This window comes from Canis lupus, chromosome 9 (assembly GCF_048164855.1).
Source record: "Canis lupus baileyi chromosome 9, mCanLup2.hap1, whole genome shotgun sequence".
Classification (NCBI taxonomy): Eukaryota; Metazoa; Chordata; class Mammalia; order Carnivora; family Canidae; genus Canis; species Canis lupus.
Window position 1 is genome coordinate 35,733,867 of NC_132846.1, and position 23,679 is coordinate 35,757,545.

At 37.6% G+C, this 23,679-nt stretch overlaps 1 long non-coding RNA gene across 17 annotated transcripts in view; it reads left to right on the forward strand.

Moving 5' to 3' along the window:
- LOC140640033 (uncharacterized) overlaps positions 1-23,679 on the forward strand; it is a 170,006-nt gene that overhangs the window by 35,389 nt on the left and 110,938 nt on the right. For 11 of the 17 annotated variants that reach the window (XR_012036689.1, XR_012036690.1, XR_012036701.1 and 8 more), the window contains 3 exons: positions 12,916-13,064; positions 17,437-17,616; positions 21,849-21,968. This is a non-coding gene — a long non-coding RNA (uncharacterized lncRNA). Of the gene's footprint in view, positions 1-5,362; positions 5,505-12,915; positions 13,065-17,436; positions 17,617-21,848; positions 21,969-23,679 lie in introns of those variants that run through there. The other 6 variants (XR_012036695.1, XR_012036697.1, XR_012036692.1 and 3 more) reach the window with 2 other exon arrangements.

A 23,679-nucleotide genomic window follows, 5' to 3' on the forward strand; every position in this document is an offset into this window, starting at 1 on the left:
ACACAGATAATAGGTGATACAGTCAGGACTTGAAATCTTATAATAAATACAAAATAAATGTGAAATAGTAAGTGTTAGCTGTGATTGTTAGTATTAATATTACTTATATATGTTAACCCCGTGACCCTGGCTTCCAGCCCTAAAACTCGATTTTCTTCACGCATTCTGTGAACATGTTAACACTCCTTGGGATGTGGAGAGCTGATACTTGCAGATCAGAAAATCATGCACATTTAAGCATATTTGTTGCTTAAAGTACTCCCCCAGTCCTATTCCATTTTCTTTTCCTTATTTCCCATAATCAGATAATACAGGCTTCCATGACATTTTTCTAAGCTACCATTTAAGCCTACCACTTTCTTGCTGACCGTCCCACTTCTTTACCTACGCCCACCCCAATTCTCCACTCCGTGCCCTGTCCCCCAACACTTAGTTCTTGGTAGGTTGATTGGAGGTACAAAAATCTCCTAGGGGCACCTGAGTGGCTCAGTGGTTAAGCATCTGCCTTTGGCTCAGGGCGTGATCCTGGGGTCCTGGAATCGAGTCCTGTATCAGGCTCCCTACAGACAGCCTGTTTCTCCTTCTGCCTGTGTCTCTGCCTCTCTCTGTGTGTCTCTCATGAATAAATAAATAAAATCTTAAGAAGAAGAAGAAGAAGAAGAAGAAGAAGAAGAAGAAGAAGAAGAAGAAGAAAGAGTCTCCTATAATATTGCTTCTGTCATCAACAATCCTGAATTTTTATTGCCATTTGGGAGTTTGTTCATAACAATTGAGAATAATCCACATTCCATAAAATCTATTCTTTTAAAGTATATAAATCAGAGGTTTTTGGTATATTTATTGTTGGGTAACCATACAAATTAAAAACCACTAATTTTAGAATATTTTCCTCACACCGAAAGAAAGCCTATACAATCCCACATTTTATTAAATATTATGGAAAATATTTGAGAACTGATTATTGCAATTACATGTGAATATCAGGTAATCTACAGAACAAATACTTTTTAAAACCAGTAGAGTTGGTTGTTTACTTAGTAAAACAACCCAGAATAGAAAGCTCAGGTGCATATCCTATGTCCCAGCAATTCTATCTCTATTTGTGAAATAGAAATGCAAGACTATGTGAACTAGAAGATATGTATGGAAAAGTTCATAGCAGCATTATTTATAATAGCCTTGAACTGAAAACAACCAAATGCCCATCAACAATAGAATGGATAATTAAATTATGGTACATTCATAGAATTGAATGTCACATAGCAATAAAAATTAAAATAAAAACCTATAACCATATGCAATACCACATAAAAATTTAAAATTTCACAAAAATAATATTATACCAAAGAATAAAAAATGGCTGCAGTATTATCCCTTTATATGAAGTCCTGAAACAGTAAAAAAGAAACTATAGTGGGATGCCTGGGTGGCTCAGAGGTTAAAGAGTCTGCCTTGAGCTCAGGGTGTGGTCCTGGAGTCCCGGGATCGAGTCCCACATCGGGCTCCCTGCATGGACCCAGCTTCTCCCTCTGCCTGCATCTCTGCCTCTCTCTCTCTCTCTCTCTCTGTGTGTGTGTCTCACGAATAAATAAATAAAATCTAAAAAAAGAGAAACTATATGTATTAACCTATATATGATATTTCCTAGGGTACAAGTATAAAGAGAAACAAGTGAGTGATTACTATATATGTCAGTACAGTGGTTACCTCTGGGGTGGAATGAGGTGGTTGTGTGTAGTATGGTGTGCTAGTACGGTTCTGTTCTTTATCTGGGTAATGGCTATATAGCTATGTACATTTGCTATTTTATTAAGCTGTATGTTAACATTTATGTATTTTTTAGTATGTGTATTTTGAATATTTCTAAGGCAAATAATAATAATAATAAAGGCAGCATGGGGATTCTAGCTGGTTGGCCCATACACCTGACAAATGGACTGACCCTTAACCTGATGATAATGAACTAGATGACAGGTAGAATGAAGAGAAGGTATTGAAGAGCCTCATGGGGCTATCTTCACAAGGCCAAAGCCACCAAGAAAGGGGTAAATTGTATTCCAGGCCAGTGGTTTTCAAGTTATGTTCTGACATCTAAAGAGCTCTGTGGAGATGCCCAAGAACCACCTTAGTCCACAAAGGAATGGATGAGGCTTCCAGATTTCCATCCTTGTTTCAAAAGTGTCTCTACATATATGTTTTATAGTCTTTGGTATATAATTTCAATTGAAGAGAAAGTTCTTTTCTTGAACCACCTACCCTGTTACAGAGTCTATTAACATTTTTAATGTGCATACTCTTTTGAGGAATTCTATTTTGAGGAATCTATTATACAGAAATATCGTAAAATGTACAAAGATACATGTATGAAGGTGTTCTCCATGATATTTTGGTAATAGCAAATTAATAAAAAAAATAAAGTGTTAATTAATTAAATGTGTTATTGTATGTCCACATATGGAGGACTATTAAACCATTTCAGTTGAATGTAGCACAGTCAAGTGAGTGCTTCTTCACCCTCTAATAGCCAGTGACTTCACTTTATAATGAATATTTTGTAGTGTCCCCTTTACTATTTTTTTATTTTTTTAAAAGGTTTTATTTATTTATTAGAGAGGGACTGAGGGGGGTACAAAGGAAAGGGAGAAGCAGACTCCGCACTGAGCAGGGAGCCCAACTTGGGGCTTGATTCCAGGGATCATGACCTGAGCCAAAGGCAGATACTTAACTGACAGTCATCTAGGCACCCCCCTCTTTACTATTGTAAAACAAAATTCATAGGCAATATAACCTTAATTAGTTTTTTAGAAACCAATATAACATTTAACTAAAATATGGTTAAAATGAAAAAAAGCAATTATTGTGTATTATTATTTGTGATGATTGATTCTATGTGTCCACTTGACTGGGGCACAGAGTGGCCAGATATTTATTTGATCAGTCACTATTTTGTGTATGTCTGTGAGGATGTTTTTGGATGAAATTAACATTTAAATCAGTAGACCTAGTACAGTAGATTGCCCTTTCTAATGGTGGGTGAGCTTCATTCTATCAGTTGAAGGCCTGAATAGAACAAATAGACTGATCCTCACCTAAGTAAGGAGCAATTCCTCCTGCCTGACTGCCTTCAAACTGTGGCATGTTTTCTTTTCTCCACCTTTGGATTTGAATTGAAACCTTAGCTTTTCCTGGTTTCCAAGCCTGCTGCCCTTCAGACAGGAACTATTCCATTGGCTTTTTTGAGTCTCCAACTTGCAGATCTTGGAACTTGTCAGCCTCTATGATCACATGAGTCAATTCCTTATTATAAACTTCATATTAATCAGGAGAATCCTGATGAATACAATATCTATTTAATCATGTAAATGTTCAGGCACAACGAAATTAAAAGATAAAATAGCAATGTCTGAAACTTTGAGACAGAAGCTACCAATGCAGACATCTTGTGTAGACATGATTCCAAACAGAAGAAAATGCAGAATTCTCTCACTTTAGAGTGATCATATTTTTTGAAAATACAGAAAATGTATGCATATTAAAACTATAGGTTGTGTATACTTGTATAACAACATAATGTCCTTGCCTCAAATAATTATAAGTGGGTTTTTCACCTACATAAATGTCTGGTGAGATATTCAAAAGTCATGCGGAAGGTTAAACAATTTCTAATTGTGTAGGACTGGCATGAATGTTGCCCTCTCAATGCACCTAGCATCCTCCAATTATTGGAAACCCAAACAACCTTCATGTGTTTATTTCTATATGGCCGTACAGCCTCTGCTGAGAGCCACTGATTCTTTTTTTTAATATTTAATTTTTTAAAAAATTATATTTAAATTCAATTAATTATTATATAATATATTATTGGTTTCAGAAGTAGAGGTCAGTGATTCACCAGCCTTATATAACACCCAGTGCTCATTACATCACATACCCTCTTTAATATCCATCATCCGATTACTCCATCTCCTTGCACCCCTCCCTTCCAGTGACCCTCAGTTTGTTTCCTATGATTAAGAGTCTCTTATGGTTTGTCTTCTTCTCTGATTTTGTCTTGTTTTATTTTTTTTCTCTTCCCCTGGAACCACTGATTCTTATGGAAACTTTCCAAGACAAGAATTGCTGTGTGTACGTATATATGTGTGTGTATAAATAATTACGTACTATATTCGTTTCCTAGGGCTGCCACAACAAATTACCACAAACTTGGTGGCTTAAAACAACAGAAATTTATTCTCTCACTATTCTGGAGGTCAGAAGTCCAAAATCAAGTGTCAGCAGGGTTGTTTCCTTCTGGAGGCTCTGAGGGAGAATCAGCATCATGACTCTCTTCAGGTTCTGGTGCTTGCAAGTAATCAATCCTTGATGTTCCTTGGCTTATAGAGGCACCATTCCAATTACTGCCCTCATCTTCACATATCTTTTTTTGCATGTATCTGTATCTTCTTTTCTGTCTCTTACAAGGGTAATTACAGTTGAATTTAGTGCTCATTCTAATCCTAGATGATCTCATCTCAATATCCTTTCCTTGGTCACATCTGCAAAGTCCCTATTCCCAAGTAAGATCATACTCTGAGGTTGCACGTGGATGTGAGTTTTCTGGGGGCACTATTCCACCTGCTACATATACTTATACACGTAAGTATATATGTCATAAGAGGTCAGAAAGACTACACAGCAAACTGTTACGTGATACTAATGTGGAAAGTTTATGACTAGGCAAGGGGAAATGAAGGCAACTTACACTTTTTATTCTCACTTCTGAAATTAATTTAAAATTTTAAAAAATTAACAAGCTAATATTAGCTTTTTAGTAGTTTGTTTTGGTATAATAACTGTAACCATTTAGGAAATCTCTCTGCCATAATCAAAGGACAAGCAAGTTGTAAGCAGATACACTGGTCTTTTTTCATAGCTAATGCCTTCTCAGGGAAATATGTAATTAGAATTCAGCTTGGGCACAGAGCTATTGTTTTGTATTTTTATGCTTTGTGTGTTTGAGGGAAAGAATCTCCAACTCACTGGGGAGAACACATGGTCCCAACCATAGGGAAGAAAATAAAACTCTGACTTTTAAAGGGACAGCCATGATTGAAGCAAGAGGCAGCTGGCATTGTCAACTGAAGGGCAACCAGTTTATCAGCAGTGTGACCATAGCTGCCATTGCTGGGGCATCCTAGCAGAGAACACGTGTGAAAATGATCACTTTTCTTAAGAATTTGTAAGTAAGAAAATAAATTCCCCATACCAATAAACTAGTACAAATGCAGGAGAGGCTGGTTCAAAATTGGGATAATCAGGTGGCATCATTTGGAATAGAGAAGATTTTAAATTGGCAAAGGGACAAACATGCAATGCTGAGACCACTATTCTCTTTCAGTTTCAGAACTACTAGATTTTCATCCACGGTTCATTTCATGCTTATCTGTATTTTGCAGCACATACCTCCCCCTATCAAAAGTGACTTCAAAACCAACACATGCAACGGTCGTTTTGCAAAGCTACAGGTACAAGGTGATGCTGAAAGGCAAATATGTATTCTGGGGATCTTGATTTGCTTTCAGTTTTCCATGCTTTGGTGCATGAACAATGTTGGGTTATTTTAAAATCATTTCCAAGGAGTCTTCTAAAAATATTTAAGCTGTAGAGTTCAAAGTGCATATACCATTTTAATTCTGCTAAAATAAACCATAGCCATGTGAACTTGAAAAGATCTAGGCTTTTATTTTGATGTTGATTATTTATTAAGAAGTCAAATAGTCATCTATTTAATCAAAGGGCATTTGCTTCAAATTGCTTCCATCCATTGTCCTTACCATGAAAGACTGATTGTGCTTTGAACTAGGCTCCATTTTTATGGGAGAGATAAAGAAAAATTCTTATAAAAGAACATACACATCAAAGAATCAGCTCCCTAAAACATTTTCCTTTTATACATGTTGGCTACATGCCTACATCTGTTCATAAATTGATATGTAGTCTTTTTTATGTACATTTGCCATTACTGAATGTTACCTCCTTCAAAGATGAAAATACCAATAGATTGGAAAATGAACTTGAGATGAGGATAGCATAGAAAAGTCTGTGGCTTATGGCTGTTTGTTTTCTTGTATCTTTTCATGAGGTCTATCATAACCTTCCATTTAATCTAAGATTGAGTTTTTAATAATTTATTAGCAAATAAAAACATAGTGAGAATGGCCAAACCAAGATATGAGAACATACCAGAAATCTGGGATTGACTACAATACTTAATAAAAACACCCTATTAACCCTTTTTTGGTTATACCCAATTAGACTCCAGATCATCATCTTAGGTAGTAGTTGAGATAAAAGACAAACATCTGTCCACAAACTATATGCAGGAATAAAAAACACAGGAATACTGATGATTTTTCCCTCTTTGGATAACCCAGGAGAAGGAGAATTTTGAAAATTGAGACTGAAATAAGAAATAGATGGGGAAAAGTTCTCAGGAAGAGACAAATGGAGGAGAGGGAGGATGGGAAAGCCCAGTAAGAGATTCCTTGTAGCAGAGAAAGATCAGCGGACTTTAGGAATGATAGCATCTAAAATTAAAATATAAGTGTTTCATGTCTCTCTCTTGGAATCTTCATCATCATCACCAAATCTTTCATCTGTTAGATACCTATCATAGCACTGCGATAGTACATACCACTTTGGGGAATGAAGTGAGATCTTCAAATTTGGGGCATAAGTGCCAAGAGTGCATTTAGGTTTTCAGAAGCAGTGAGATCATTAGAGGGGACAGATCCCTTAAGCAGGCATAGGAATTTAAAATAAAGGGAGACATTTGTGCAAATGCTCTAGTCTGGGGATCCTCAGAGACACTGTCAGAGAACACATGTAGAGTTTGGAAGTATACTTCATCACAGTAGGCCTGTTGAGGATCACAGTTGACTGACACTTTCCAGCTGCCTCACCTAGAGCCACATGGCACTCATACCCAAGTCAGGCGTCTTAGTCCATGACTCCCACCCAATGACTCAGCCAATGATGGAGCATGATGTGGGTACTCAAACCGGGCCATGCCTTCCTGTCTTGGGACTCCTCTCGAGGCAGTCTTCTCTGGGGCCCTCCATCAGCCCTGCTGAGACTTTCTCTGCAATCCACAGAGGTGAGCCTCTTCCCACCCAATCCTTCCTTACCTCTCTCCTTCTGCAGGAGATAGAACTGCATTGCAGTCTGATGGTTCTCCCTCCCTACTCCTGCTCCCTTCCTTTCATCCTTGCCCCAGGAAATTTCTTGCGTGGCTTACCCTCAGTGCCGGTTTTGTGAAGGACCTAAACTGACACAGGCCATACCAAGAGTTGGGTCTGAGAAAACCAGCAGTAAGATGGGTTTGGGACTGACTGGCTCACTTGCTTGCAGGCTGGCATAAAGGAGCCTATCTTGATTAGAATGTGGAGGACATGGTATAGTCTGTGGCACAAGGCAAGATCCCAAATGCTGAAGATTTTTAGAAAATGTCCCACTAGAGAGAAATACAGTGATTCTGGTATGTGAAATATATCAGGGAGTAATGCCTACAAGGAGTAGAATTGCCTTATTTTTAATAAGCTATGTTGATGTCCTTTGATGGGATAATGAGAAATTGAGGGCAGTTAACAAACCATTAAAGGCTAAGTGTGCGAGCCAGAGGGCCTCTGACAGCTTAAGAAGAGATCTTTATCTTCTAAAAAGGAAGAGTAAAAACAGCTGAGCAATAGAAAGAAGCTATGACAGAGTCACAGAACTCTGGTGATGTTTAAATGTTCAGACTCTAGGCAGGTCTCTCATGCTGAGGTCAAGGCCTTGGCTGGCAAAGCCTGGGACCCTGAAAACTCAGGGCTTGAAGCTGGTCTCCTTTCTCTGGTAGGAGCTCTCACTCCTCCTGCCTGAAGTTGCTTTTACAGAGATCTTCCCCCTGCAAGGTAACAGGTGCCGCCTCAGGAGTTGCTCCCACCTCTTGTCTTGGCTTCCAGAGTGATGATCAGAGTTAAATCTTTGCATCACCTGGCAGGGATGAGTTTGGCCTGATAAGGGAAGGAGGAAACTATACTCTTTTAAAAAGAGTTATAAGAATTAGCTAGCATATACTGTTAAGAATGAGGGGATTATGAGGCACCTGACTGGCTCATTGGGTGGAGCCTGAGACTCTTGATTTCGGGGTTGTAGGTTTGAGCCCCACACTGGGTATAGAGATTACTTAAAAAAAATAAAGCCTTTAAAAGAAAATAATGAGGGAATTACCCCTGGAATTAGATTTAGAGGGTCCTTGATCAAAAGGGTTGGAACAAAAGAACAGTTATATGAGAATTCATTGACTTTGGGGCTCTGGTGAGGCCCTAGGGATCAGGTAAACGTGCTCTTAGAAGACTAGAGATGCCTAGAGATGGCTAATGCCAGGGGAGGTGGAGAGGCCTGAGTTATTCATGCAAGCAGGAGAGGAGAGCCAACCAGAAGGAAGAGGCAGCTGGGAGTGGGCATGCAGGCGTGGATGTATCATGGAAGACCAAATGGTCTGTTTGAGCAGCAGCATCTTCACGTCTGTTCGTCACACTGAGACCACACTTCCCCTGGGCTACTCCTAGGCAGTCACTGAGAGTGGCTACCACAGCCCAGGACTGGGCTCCTCTATAGCTGAGACTCTGTCGGTCTGCATTGCAGACCAGGGGCTCTCTAGCCAATCCTTCCTTTCCCGTTCTCATTTCATAGGTCTCAGACCTGACCGGGGCCCAAAGGCCCTTCCTATCTATTTCTGCTCCCTTTCCCCTTAATAAGCATTTCCACTGGTGAATCTCTTGCCTGTCTTATTTCCTCTTGGTCTGCTTCTTAGAGGATGTGACCTGGCGAAGCACATAACTCAGTAACATGTGGCAAGTTTTATTGGTTCCTTTACTTCCTGAGTCTGCGTCACACTTCCTATTTCCTTGTGTCTGGCAGTTTTTGTTGAAATCTGGACATTTCAGATAATACATTTCAAGCAACCCTGGATTCTGACTTTTCTGCCCACCGAAGATTGTTGTTGTTCCTTTGTTTCTCTCACTGTCAAGTGATTTACCTGGCAAGATCTGTGAAACTTGTCTCCTCTGTGGTTTGTCACTGCTGATGTCTCTGCTTCATGATTTTTAGTTTTTTTTTTAATAGTCTTGTTTTTATTTTTACCCTTCTTTGAAGTCACCCCTGTGTCTACATTGCTTTGTTTAGACAGAGGTTGGATAGAGGTAGTCCTCAACCACGTCAAGCCAGCAAGGCTTCTGTTCTCTGCTGGGTAAATATGTACAAGGGTAAAGCAGGCGATATTCAAAGTTCATGCCATTTTCAAGTATGCCCAGGCTTCTAACTCTTTGCTGGGCCCTTTTGTGTCTCCTATGCACACGTGCTCAGCTTCACGGTCAGCGAGGCATCACAACTCCTTTGGGTTTTCTCCAGTATAAGTGGCACATACACACAGCCGAGCAAGAACTATGCCTTCTCAACAATGACTACATACTCAGGCTAGCAGAGCTATGAGCCTTTCCTATTCAACTACTGTTGTGATTGTCACTTTTACCAATAACCACTGGCCTTCCCCCCCACCTCCAGCCACACTGAGCAAACCCCTTCTGGGAGTCTGGGAGAAGCTGGGAGAAGCTGCTGGTCCTTGTGACCTGCCCTACCCTGGAAAATTTCCTTGTCAACTGAGCCAGAGTTGGGAGGGAGGTGGCCCAAGTCCAGTGCACAGATTCCCATGTTCCTACTTGGGAAGTTAAGCAGCTTTTCATATATAAATGCTTCTCAGATTATTGAATGCTTTTATTAATTTTCAGACGTGAAAGATGATTTTTTTCTTTGCCCATCTTTCTAGCTTTATAGTTGCTTTTCAGGTAGAGTATTTGCCAATCTCCTCACTTGGCTATAACTGGAAATTCCATCTCTACAACAGCTTCTTTTTTTCAAAAGTGTTTATTTAAATTCCAGCTAGTTAACATACAGTGTAATATTAGTTTCAGGTGTACAATATAGTGATTCAGCACTTCCATACATTAGGTGGTGCTCATCATAACACATGTGCTCCTTAATCCCTATCACCTATTTATTTAACCCGTTCCCTACCCTCCTCTCCTCTGGTCATAATCAGTTTACTCTCTAGAGTTAAAAGAGTCTGTTTCTTGCTTTGCTTCTCTCTTTTTCATCCTATGATAATTTATTTTGTTTCTTAAATTCCACATATGAGTGAAATCATGGTATTTGTCTTTCTCTGATTGACTCCTTTCAAATAGCATAATACTCTAGCTCTATCCACATTGGTGCAAATGTCAATATTTCATTCTTTTTTATGGCTAATATTCCATTGTGTGTGTGTGTGTGTATGTGTGTGTGTGTACCACATCTTTATCCATTCATCAGTCAATGGACATTTGGGCTTTTTCCATAATTTGGCTATTGTTGATAATGCTGCTATAAACATTGGGGTGCATGTATCCCTTCAAATTAGTAAAATTACTAATTTGTAAATACACTATTTTGAAGGGACACATGAACTTCAATGTTTATAGCAGCATTATCAGCAATAGCTTCTTAATTGTTATTTCTAGCCTTCCTCCCCTCCAAAATCCATACTGAAGTCTAAGTGATCATTCTAAAATACAAATATGATTGTATCTCATAATTTAAATCTTTCAGTGGCTTTCCATTTTCCTTGGCATCTTTATAAGACTCATAATCTGGGTTCTGCTTGCTTTTCTAGCTTTTCTTTTACCACCTGTTGCTAGAAGCCTTTGCTCTGACTGGACTAGACCTCACTCATGCCACACTTTCTTTTATCCATTGGACTCCACATATATCTTTCTCCTTGCAACACTCACAACCTACCTTGCACTCCTTCCTTTGTCCCCTAACCTTCCCCAGCTCTGGGTTTTATTTTCCTGACTGACTGTTACCCTTCAGATTTCAGTTTAGATATCATTTCCTTCCAGGATCACCCTTACTACAAATACCCCTCTCCATCCCAGGTGTGGTGCCTTTGATCTGTGTGCCCATCACCTGCCACATTCCCTATTTTAGACTTGATCATACTGCTGGTGTCATTGCTGTTTAATTATCTCTTCCACTAGAATATAAACTCTATGGGACAGAGACTATAGCTGTATGTTTGTTGCTGGAGTCTTAGCACCGTGACGAATGCCAATTGGACTCTGCAAAACTCTTGTTAAGCGATAACAAATCAGGAGTCCTGCTTAAATCAAGAGTCTGCAAACCCTTTCTATAAAGGGCCCAGTTGCAAATATTTTAGGCTTTGTGGACCATCAAGTCTCTGTCGCAACTGCTCCCCTCTGCTGTTTTAGCAGCCATAGAAAATATAATGAATGGCCATGGATTTGTTCAACAAAACTTTGTAAAAGCTGGTGGCTGGCTCATGGCTGTTGTCTACATCTCTGAATTAAATGAGTGAATGGTAGGTGATTATGAAGTGTTTCACCGAATTAACGGAACCCTTACAGTTCTTGTGTAAATAATTAAAACCCATTTTCTCTACCTTTGGCCTAACCAAGAAAAAAAAAGTAATTAGCTTTTTCCACATAATAATCCACCATCAGAGATAAAATTATGTCCTTTTATATTTTAATAAAAAAACGGTCACAGGGAATGCTGGGTTCTTCTTCGTCTCTCTTCATTTAATCTTTCCTTGTTTTTTTTAGTTTTCATTATTTCACATAATCCAAGGCACAAGGTTAAAGAAAGAAATCAAGATAGTTAATGAACATGGTTAAATGACAGTTTACACAGTGTGCTGAGCATGGTGGTAAAGAACTGTAAAGAAATATGCGAATTAAGAATATGACAGTTTGATGTTTTGAAGCTCCATCTGTTTGGCATTGTATCTTTTTTCTTCCTTTTATCTACTTAATAATACCATATTTTACACTAATACACTTACTTTTTTAGCAACGTGGTCCGTTTATTAAATAGAACTGGTGCATTAGTAGATGGTACTTGCTCTTTAAGAATCATTGTACTCTGGGGACACCTGGGTAGCTCAGTCAATGGAGATCCAAGATCCAACTCTTGATTTCAGGTCATAAATTCAGGGTTATGGGATACAGCCCCATGATGGGCTCTGTGCTCAATGGGGAGTCTGCTTGAGATTCTCTCTCTCCCTCTGCCTTTGTCCTTCCTCCTGCTCTCTCTCTCTCAAATATTAAAAAAATAAATCTTAAAAAAAAATCACCACATTCTGTTCTATGACTTTACATGTATACCTATAAAAAAACCTACTTTAGTTAGAAAATATATAACAACTAGCAATTACATTATTATAATTACTAGCAATAATATTAATAATATCACATTATTGCTAGCAATATACATTATTATTGTGGAGACAATTCATTTTATTCCTTATAAAACTGGATTAGTATTTCTATTTTTGATCAGGTATTGGGCATTTGCCCTAAATATATATGTAGAAGGAAACACTATTGGAGTTAATCAGTAGCATCTGAATACGCATTTAGTATTCTCTGAATTCACTTCCAGGACATGTTTTTTATCACTCAAAAAGTAGGACATCTTATTCAAGTTTTTTACTGGTAATTTCTTTTATGAAAGAAAAATTGTTGGGTAGCCTGAGTGGCTCTGTTATTTGAGCAACAGACTCTTGGTTTAGGCTCAGGTCTTGATCTTGGGATTGTGAAGTTAAGCACCACAGTAGGCTCTGTGCTCAGCAGTGAGTCTGCTTGAGATTCTCTCTCCCTCTGCCCCTCATACTCTCTCTCTCTCCCCCCTCCTTTCTCTCTAAAATAATAACTAAATAAATCTTTTTTTAAAAAAAAAAAAAAGAAAAAGTGTTCTCAAAGTATTCATTTGCAACCTTTTCTACTAACAAAGCAGACAGTGAAAGTTCATATAACAGGAATTTCTTTACTGTTGTAGACAAAAGCCTGATGTTCTATTTCTGAAGTCACCTTCTACTCTTTGGGAATTTTGAGGAAAGACTCAGGGGAACAAAGAGAAATTACCTGGATAATCTTGCCTCTAGCAGTCTCAGGCAAAAGGCTAACCATCTTACATGTTTATGTCAGGTAATTCAAGATCAACCAATTCACAATAGGTGGCTGAATTGATAATTTGTTTTATCTTAGTGGTTCATTTAATTGTAGTCATTAAAGCTTAGTGAAAGACTGTTCTAAAAACTCAGCAATTAGTCCTGGGAAATTGCATAAACAAAAACTATTTATCTCAGTGTGAAATTCAATAAATACCACATTAAGGATAAGAGTTTCTAATTAAAGGAAGGCCACACCTCTATACTTTCACACAAAGGTATCTAAGAACCAACTAGAACTGTATCTGTGTAAACTCGGGAACATATAATGCATTACAAGTAGACTCCTTCTAAGTGAATTTGCACACAGATTGAGATAAGGTTCCTTATCTTACAATGGCATTTCTGAAATCTCTATTTTAGTAGATGTTACTTTAAAAAAGGGAGTTTTATGGTCAAATACATTGGGATATTCTGTATTAAACAGAATATAGTAGTTGGCTTTATTTCCTGGGGGCCTTCTCTGATCTTTGAATATGCTAAAATGTATGCTAGATTGTCTGGGAGGGAAGTATAGCCGGTATTTTGCAAACTATTACTATGGAACTCCATTTTCCTTTAAATCTCTATTACTGTGATGAAGACTCATTACTTTAAAAAAAATGAGGTTGGAAAGCCCTTTTATAACACGACTTTTTACATTTTTTTAAGGGGATCCCTGGGTGGCGCAGCGGTTTAGCGCCTGCCTTTGGCCCAGGGCGCGAACCTGGAGACCTGGGATTGAATCCCACGTCGGGCTTCCGGTGCATGGAGCCTGCTTCTCCCTCTGCCTATGTCTCTGCCTCTTTCTCTATCTCTGTGTGACTATCATAAATAAATAATAAATAAATTTTTTTAAGAAGAGTTTATTTATTCATGAGAGACACTGAGAGAGAGAGGCAGAGAATAGGCAGAGGAAGAAGCAGGCTCCCTGCAGGGAGCTGGATGCAGGACTGGAAGCCAGGACTCTGGGATCACGCCCTGAACCAGAGGCAGAGGCTCAACCGATGAGACATCCAAACGTCCCACAACATGACTTTTTAAATAAACCAGTTATCACTTTTACATTCTATTTTGTTACTTTTTGTAGCAACCTTAAAAAGTAATTTTGAATTGAAGTTGTAAGACTAGTACAAAGAACTTTTATTCATCCTTTACCCAGATTTCTTAATTTGTCACATTGGTTTTTATTCTGTCTCTCTCTTCCTAGCTCTTTTTTCTTCACCCTCATCTCTATTTATCTATGGAGCTAGCACTTACCCACCTACCACTATTTTGTCATGAATCATTTGAATGTAGTATCTTTTTCCCCAGTGCCCAGCACTGTGCCTGAAACCTTGCAAAGACTCTTTAAATGATTGATGATTACTGAATGATACCTTTCAGAATTTTGCCTAAACAAAGCTCAATTATAAAAGGCCATTCTGGAGTACTCTTTAACTGTGAAGTCTTTATCTGTTATGAAAAGCCAGTTCATAAAAAAAAGAAAGAAAAGCCAGTGAACCAATTTTTAAAACTCAGAAATATAATCTTAATATTTCTTAACAATTGCAGCATTTGAAAGTTTCCTAACTAAGAATCAAATATAAGATACACCTAACTAGGTGTTCTTTCTCTCGATTATAAATAAGATCATGTGATAAACCAAAGCCAGATACCTTACTTTCTATTCTAGTTCAGGACCAATATGTCCATCCTGTGGTTTCAAGCCAGCTGGTACATTTACTTATGGACTAAATTAAAACCTACACAACCTACTGAAAGCCACACAATTCTGTTAGTTGAGTCTTTTCTGTGATTCTTTCCTTGGTGTATAACTCTGCTTTCTCAACTTTCTCCTTCAGTTTTATTTCTCCATCCAGAATATATTTTCTCTAGTATTGGCACATTTAAAGCTTAGAGAGATTTACCTATTGATACCAAGAAAAAACCCCTGTTAACATGGTTACATTCAACCAGTTAGAACTTAAACCTTTTTCTAATCAGTTTGGAGAACAAGAATGTAGATGTTAGTGAACAAATAAAATGTGATTTATTCACTTTAAGAATGCTAAATTCTTCTACTTATGTGAGGAGCCAAATGTAGTCAAATTCATTGGGACAAAAAGTAGAATAGTGATTATTGGGAGTTAGAGGAAGAGGAAGTTAAGAGTTATTGTTTAATGGGTGGAGTTTCTGTTAGGAAAGAAGAAAAAGTTCTGGAGATGGATAGTGATGACGATTGGAGAAAAATGGGAATGTGCCTAATGCCACTGAACCATATGTTTGGTAACTTTTGTGAATTAGGCTGTAACTACTTTATAACTAACATGTCCTGCCTGTCATCTGTCAGCTGCAAGGTACTCTGGTGAGTCCCTACTTCAGAACTTTACTCCTTAACAGATTTTATTGGCATAGCTCTGTGATGGTCATCCAGTTTTTTGAAAATGTGCTTATCCATAAAGGCTCAAGTCCATGCAGCTGTGGCAGAGTTACAGTTCTGTGGTTTCATGTTAGTTACCTTATAGTTACTGTGTAATTAGTGCCACTTAATGTATGTTATCAAAAAATAAATCTATCTACCCCAGACTAGATGTAGTATTTTTTGTATAATTGGATTTCCTAATACTGATATTTGTCATCCCTGCAGAAAGTGTATTGGTTTTTTTAAAAAAGAAAGTGTATTTGAAAATAAAGTCAGATGGAAAATTTAAAAAAAAAAAAGGTAAAATGGTAAAATTTTCGGTGAATTTTACCAAAGATTTATTTTTATTTATTTTTATTTTTTTATTTTTTTACCAAAGATTTTTAAAAAGAAAACTAAATGCTATTGAAAAAAATACCTATTGGTCTATAAATATATAAACATCCTTCTGATTTTTGAATCCATGCAGTTATGGTTATATATTGCCTATATAAAATCAAATTTCACAAAATGTATATTTTTTATACAGTATACTTACTGTATAAAATTTTTCCACTTCCAAAAGAGAATTTAATGGAGGACATGGGAGGTGAGCATCACTTGAACCTTTCAAGTGTCTGGTGGCTGGCTCATGTATGGGAAAAACATAATACCCTGGGAAAGAGCAGAAAGGCTGACATTGGGAAGTAATGAGACTCTAATAACCAAGAGTTAGGCAAGGAAGTTCCTTCCCCTTCCTCTCAAGAAAGAGAATGGACCTGGGATCATATACAGCAAGGGACTCCAATTGCACCAGTCTCTGTTGGAACAGTCTCTGTGAGGAATGGAATATGATTTGTAATTGCTTTGAGATACTGAACTCTTTCTTCAATTATGTGTTCATTTTAAAAGCTTCTTTGTTAGGGACGCAGCTTCTTTGTTAGGGTTGCTCAGTGGTTGAACATCTGCCTTCAGCTCAGGGTGTGATCCCAGAGTCCTGGGATCAAGTCCCACACCAGGTTCCCCAAGGGGAGCCTGCTTCTCCCTCTGCCTATGTCTCTGCCTCTCTCTATGTGTCTCTCATGAATAAATAAATAAAATCTAAAAAAAAAAAACCTTCTTTGTTATATAACTTTTTTATTTGTCTCCTCTCCACTTAGATCTAACTTCTATGCACAGGTCCAGTGTCAGTACTTTTTTGATGATTGCATATCTTGGAGATATGCAATTTCTCCAAGAAATTCTTCACCTGGAGAAGTATGAATTTCATATTAGAAAATGTTGTGGGGGACACCTAGGTGGTTCAGTCAGTTAAGCAGCTACCTTCAGCTTGGGTCATGATCCCGGGGTCCTGGGATTGTAGGGAGTCTGCTTCTCCCTCTCCCTCTGCTCATGCTCTCTCTCTCTAATAAATAAGAAAATCCAAAATAATAATAATAATAATAATAATAATAATAAATGTGAAGAAGAAGGAGAAGGCCCAAGATCGTCAGTCTAAAGCTCTGTTTTAGGTTTATCCTAAATGCCATCTCATTTGTTCCTTTGCCCTGGAGATATATCTCTCAGTTTTTGGTGTTCAAGACATCTTTATGTATGATCTGCCCATTGCTACCTTCCTATTTTCTCTTACCCAATTTCAAACATCTAGCCCCATAGACTAAAAGTTGGATTTTAGAGATGTATAAATAGAATATGAGTACATCTTTTTCAGCTTCAACCATTTGCCCTGTTATTCTGACTCTATACAAAGGATCAAGATGTGCCTTACAGGATTGTGACACTCGATTTTATTAAAACCTCAAAATTTTAGGGAAATCTATTTTAGCTTGAGGTATGCAGAGGTCTGGGCCAGTGCTAGTCTCCTTTCTAGTCTTGAGCCAACTTTCATAGTATTTTATAGATAATGTTTCATGGTAGTTGTGCAGGTTGTGCTACCTCCTTATTACATTGTCAACCAAGTTTTCATCTCCATTATTTTCATTTTTAGACAATAATCCCAGATGGCAAAAATTTAAGATGTTACTTGAAGGAATTTCTGGATCCCTACTCTAAACCCAATCCTGAAGATACCACAGAAGGGAGAAAGAAAATGATGGATCTAAAAAAATATTGAAAAAATGGAAAAGTTCCTGGAGTGAGTTCCAGCTGAAGTAAGAGCCTAGGAAGGGTGAGTAGCAACAGATGGAAGGTAACATGGGTACAGAAAGAGGCCTGAATGGCTCTTACCTTCTGTGCCTAAGCTTGAGGCAGAAAACAAGAAGCCCAGATCAGTGAGATTAACAAAAGGGTGGTCTTTGAACCTAGGAGAGTTGGGGAGTAATAAAGTAAGTGCAAACAATTGAGCAGGGCCTGGGCTTCCCCAACTTCCCTTCTTCTCTACCTCTGCACACCTCAATGACAAGTAGTTAAAACTAAGGGAGACAGCTCTTGGGAAAGGTAATGGCAAATGGAGAGGCCAGATTGCAGTTGTTCATCTTTCTTTTATCATTCATTCCCTTTAAGAAGGGACACAAGACTTGACTTTCTCTGTCATTGATCCTGTTCAACATAGCATTAGAATCCTAGTCAGTGAAATAAGGCAGTGAAATATATGAGTTTAATGATTAGAAGGAAAGAAAGGAAAGTCATTACTTGAAAAGATCAATCTACATTTCAAAAAGAGACAAATCAATTGAGAAACTGATAGAATAAATAAGAGAGTATAGCAAGTATCCTGAACCTAGACTATGTCTTTACACTAGCAATAATCAACTAGAAAATGTGTTAGAAATCCAGGCATCATCCCTAAGAGCATTAAAAAGCCTATAAAGCATCAAGCTCTATTACAAAGCTGTAATCATCAAGATGGTATGGTACTGGCACAAAAGCAGACATATAAATCAATGGAACAGAATAGAGAACCCAGAAATGGATCTACAACTCTATGGTCAACTAATCTTCAACAAAACAGAAAAGAAGATCCAATGGAAAAAAGACAGTCTAGTCTTTTCAACAAATAGTGTTGGGAAAATTGCACAGCCACATGGAAGAATGCAAGTAGATAATTTCTTACACCATTCACAAAAATAAACTCAAAATGGATGAAAGACCTAAATGTGAAACAGAAATCCATCAAAATCCTAGAGGATAACACAGGCAGCAACATCTATGATCTCAGCTGCAGCATTTTCTCACTAGATACGTCTCCAAAGGCAAGGGAAGCAAAGGTAAAAATGAACTATTGGGACTTGATCAAGATAAAAAGCTTTTACAGCAAAGGAAAGAGTTGACACAACCAAAAGGAAACCTATGGAATGGGAGAAGATATTTGCAAATGTCTTATCAGATAAAGGGCTAGTATCCAAAATCTATAAAGAACTTATCAAATTCAATACCCAAAGGATAAATAATCTAATCAAGAAATGGGCAGAAGACATGAACAGACATCTCTCCAAAGAAGACATATAAATGGCCAACAGACACATGCAAAAAATGCTCAACATCACTGGGCATCAGGGAAATACAAATAAAGTCCACAATGAAATACAACCTTACCTTGGTCAGAATGGCTAAGATTAACAAGTCAGGAAGTAACAAATGTTGACAAGGATGCAGAGAAAGGGGAACCCTCTTACACTGTTGGTGGGAATGCAAGCTGGTACAGCTACTGTAGAGAACAATGTGAAGGTTCCCCAAAAAGTTGAAAATAGAGCTACCATATGACCCAGAAATTGTACTACTAGAGATTTACCCCAAAGACACAAATGTAGTAGTCCGAAGGAGCACCTGTACCCCATTGTTTATAGCAGCAATGTCCACAATAGCCAAACTATGGAAAGAGCCCAGATGTCCATTGACAGATGAATGGATAAAGAAGATGTGATATATATATATATATAAACGGAATAGTACTTAGCCATTAGAAAGAAAAAAAAAAGGAAACTTGCCATTTGCAACCATGTGGATGGAACTAGAGGATATTATGCTAAGTGAAATAAATCAAACAGAGAAAGACAATTATCATATGATCTCATGGAATATGTGGAATTTAAGAAAATTTAAGAAAAAAACAGGATCATAGGAGAAGGAAGCAAAAAAGTAAAACAAGACAAAAGAAGAGAGGCTTTTAATCATAGGTAACAAACTGAAGGTTGCTGGAGGGGAGGAGGTAGGAGATGGGGTAATTGGGTGATGAACATTAAAGAGGGCATTTGATGTAATGAGCACTCGGAACTATATAAAACTGATGAATCACTGACCTTTACCTCTGAAACTAACAATACAGTATATGTTAATTAATTGAATTATAGTAAAGACAAAAACCTGTAAAGTCAATACTTATACATAATAAAATATGTGTTTTTTTTCCCTCTGCTATTCCCTTTCTATTTTATAGTCATTATATAATGTGGTTATAATGGCTAACAAAGTGTAGTTCATAATTCCTATGTATCAAACAGGATTATTATTGGCCTAGAGGAGAAATGGACATCACCCAGAAATGGAAATAATCTAATAAAGATCCCAAAACTTTTATGGATAAAATTTTAAAGTACTAATATAGGACATAAAAGAAAGCCCAAGTAGAGAACCATACCATGTTCATTCATAGACAAAAATATTTTAATAATGTCAATTATCCCAAAATTATTCTATAAATTCAGTATGATTTTAATAAAAATCCAAGACTGTCATCAAATCTATTCCAAAACATATATGGAAAAATAAAAGTCCACAGATTAAATCATGTAGTGACCTGTATTATAATGGGAACCAGATCCTCACTGCTTTCAAACTTAACCTATCTGAATAACCTATCCTAGATTCCCGTTTTATTCCTTGAGGGTTTGCCACCACTTATGGTACCAATTACTATATAAACCACCCTTCTTAGCTGCCAATAAGAAAACCCCTTCTAACTATTTTAAGCATAAAGGGGTTTATTAAATAGTATGTGTAGTTCACAGAATCATTGGGAGGGCTGGCAGAGCAAACTAAGCTGAGCATTCACATCGGTCCATAACACGTCCTCAGATGAGCATCCATACGGATTCTCTTCCCTGTTGTCAGCTTTGAAATGACACCATGCTAACTATTTTTTTTAAGATTTTATGAATTTATTCATGAAAGACACACAGAGAGAGACAGAGACACAGGCAAAGGAAAAAGCAGGCTCCGGGAGCCTGATGTGGGACTTGATCCCAGGATTCTGGGATCAGGACCTGAACCAAAGGCAGATGCTCAACCACTGAGCTACCCAGGTGCCCCACCATGCTCCTAACAGTTTATATAAATTAACTATACTCATAGAAGCAAAATATGCTCTAACCTCTTTGTAAAAATCTCAACATTGTTGAAATAGGAAGATACTACCTAACTCCCATTAAATTATCAAAAGTTAGAAAGGCATTATCAAATATTAATGAGAATGTGAGGAGACAAACTGTATACTATTGGCGTAAGAGCAAACTGGCCTGGCTGTCCTAGAGAGCAAGAATAGATCCTAGAGTACTCAGTAAAATCAGCTATGTATATATGGCCATGAAGTCCTACTCCGGGATCCATACCTTAGAAAATCTCTCTTACAGATCCATGAAAGACTGTACAAAGATATTCATCAAGCGTTGCTTATTGTGTGGAGATTGAGGACACCTAAGAGTCCATAGTGGGGATTGATAAAGTGGGAATAGTGAATGCACACCATGAACCACTATGCAGCATCAGGAACAATGCATCTGATGCACATAGAGCAACAGAGGTAGATCTTAAAAGCAAAATTTTCCAAAAATAAGAAACAAAACAACAACTATGCCACAATGCCACTATGTAAGTTAACACACACACACACACACACACACACACACACACACAATGTATATTTATAAGTGTCTATTCATATTATGGACATGTGTGGAGCACATTGGAAAAGATGACTATAGTGCAGAGAATGAAAGTGGGGATAAGAAGTTGAGGAAAGAAAAATAGTTTTGAAAGGATAGGTCTTGCACAGATGCATAATGATGTGGGTTGGGGTTGATGTGATGAAGGTTTGGGGGTTTTTTTGATGGAGGAGATGTTCTGTGATTATGGCATCCCATTTTCCAGAGTTAATCATAATAATTAAAAATTCAAAAATTGCTCCCAAGGTGTAGACACACTTCATTTTCCAACATAGTGCTGACTCACTTATATCTTCAGTCGTCTTCTTTTCCAACCTGCTTATTTTCTTGATTCCACCTAAGTCTTGGCAAAGGAAGGGACAAGGTTAGAACAGTCTTTCAAAACTTTGAAAATGGTTCTAATTGCTCTACGTTTAGACAGAGTTACTGGTTGCTTAATAGCCATTTAGAACTCTTTTTGGAAAGCAGACAGCCATTCCAGGCAATAAAGGTAGTTTCAATGAAACGTTCTTTTTGACAGAAGGAAGACATTGGAGAGTTCATATGCTATTTTAGCTGGCTCTGTGATTGCAATCACACAAATCACTACATTCCAGAGAGATCCCATGAACAGAAGGTTTTTCCATTTCAGTCTTTCAAGGTAAAGCATTATCTTTTCATTTTCTATATACTCCAGAGAATCAAGAAATTATGAAATCTAAGCCATAATTATAATAGCCATTTCTAAGTCTTCCTTGATGGTCAGAGTTAAGAAAAGGGAAGAGGAGAACTCTTTTGTTCTCAGGGACATTAAAATGCCCAGTCAGATAAAAATAATATTGAATTGGCTTTCCTTTGTTCACTCTTGTAACCTCCTGCAATCTCACTGCCTATTTCACCCCAAAATGAGTTAGTGTTGCAGAGCAAGATAATGACTCTCCCATAAGCTTATGAATTGCTATAGAACTGGAACTGTTTGGTGCAAAGAACTGGAATGAAATCAGAAGGTGAGTGGACTGTAGATTCGTCATACATTTTCCAGCTGTTCAGTCTGGCCTTCTGTTGCTTTCTTTGGTACTTTTATTTATGCACATGTAACACTGCAAGGAAGCAGGTAATATAAACAGCAAATACCTCGTGGGCCATTCAATTTTGGCTTTATATTTTCAACTACACTGATGACTGCTGGTCACATTTCTGTTCCATTTGGGTGGTCCAATTTAAATGCAGAATATCATATGAGGGATGGCAAGAATGCCGGCTTCTGAGAACTGATCTTTGCCATAGCTAAGGCCTGATGTGCATGGCTGCTGCTGAGAGAGGACAGTCTCTTAAGCATAGAGCCGTGTTTAGTCATTGAAAATAGAATTCTTTTTCAGAAGTAAAGATCCCAAGATATGAGCCATTGGCTATTAAAAATATCCCTCTGTCTGATGAAAAAGATAATCCAGAATGACTTCTTTTCCAGGATCATTTCTTTAGGCGTGAATACTATAAGAGAGAAAAGAAAAGGTGCAGAAAATTGAAATTCACAGTTGAAGTTGAACTCTAACCTATGAAACCTCTCTGAAGGTTGAAATCTCTGTTCCTTTTCATTACGTTTCCTACTATGTATTTGTACATGGCCATGAGCAGCTGAAATCGCTGGCAGATCTGGACAGTATTTGCTAAAAACATGTTGGCACACAGATTCCACTGTTACTAACTAAACATGAAGCTAAAAACAAATGAGAGATGCTAGAGATATGAGTAAGTCCACAGTCTCACGGTAAATGGCAACAGACTCTTTCAACCATAGTCTGCTTGTTTCAGGAAGATAAAACCCAATATCAAAACTGTTTAGGTGATAATCTTCTGCTTTTTCTCTTTCAGACAGCAAATAGCATACACTCTTCAAATCCCTAAATATTTTTGTGTTCACATTTTCCAAATATTTAAGGCTGCTATTCTAAGATAGTGGGAACCAGCCCAATCTGTCATCTTATCTCTCTTAAATAATGAAACCCAGACTGCCACAATCAGCTAAAACCAGGATTCAGAGGTTGCATTTGAGAATGTGGGATGCTGCTAATGGGTGAAGTACAACTTCCATAGCCAAGGCTTCAAAGTCACTGCGAATGTGTTAATAACCCTGGAGATCTGAGATAATTGTGAATATACAGGAACATGTGTAAGCCAAGAGGTTGAGGAGTCCTAAATCCTAAAGCATTTAAGATAGTCTATTTTAGTTGAATTATCTTACTTTCTTAAAATGAAAGAATATAAAAAATATTTGAAGGGAGTCCTCTTTAGACTCACCACACTTTTCAAAGCCAAGTTGATTTTATTTGCATTGATTTTTTTTTTGCATGGATTTTAAGCATCTATCATTT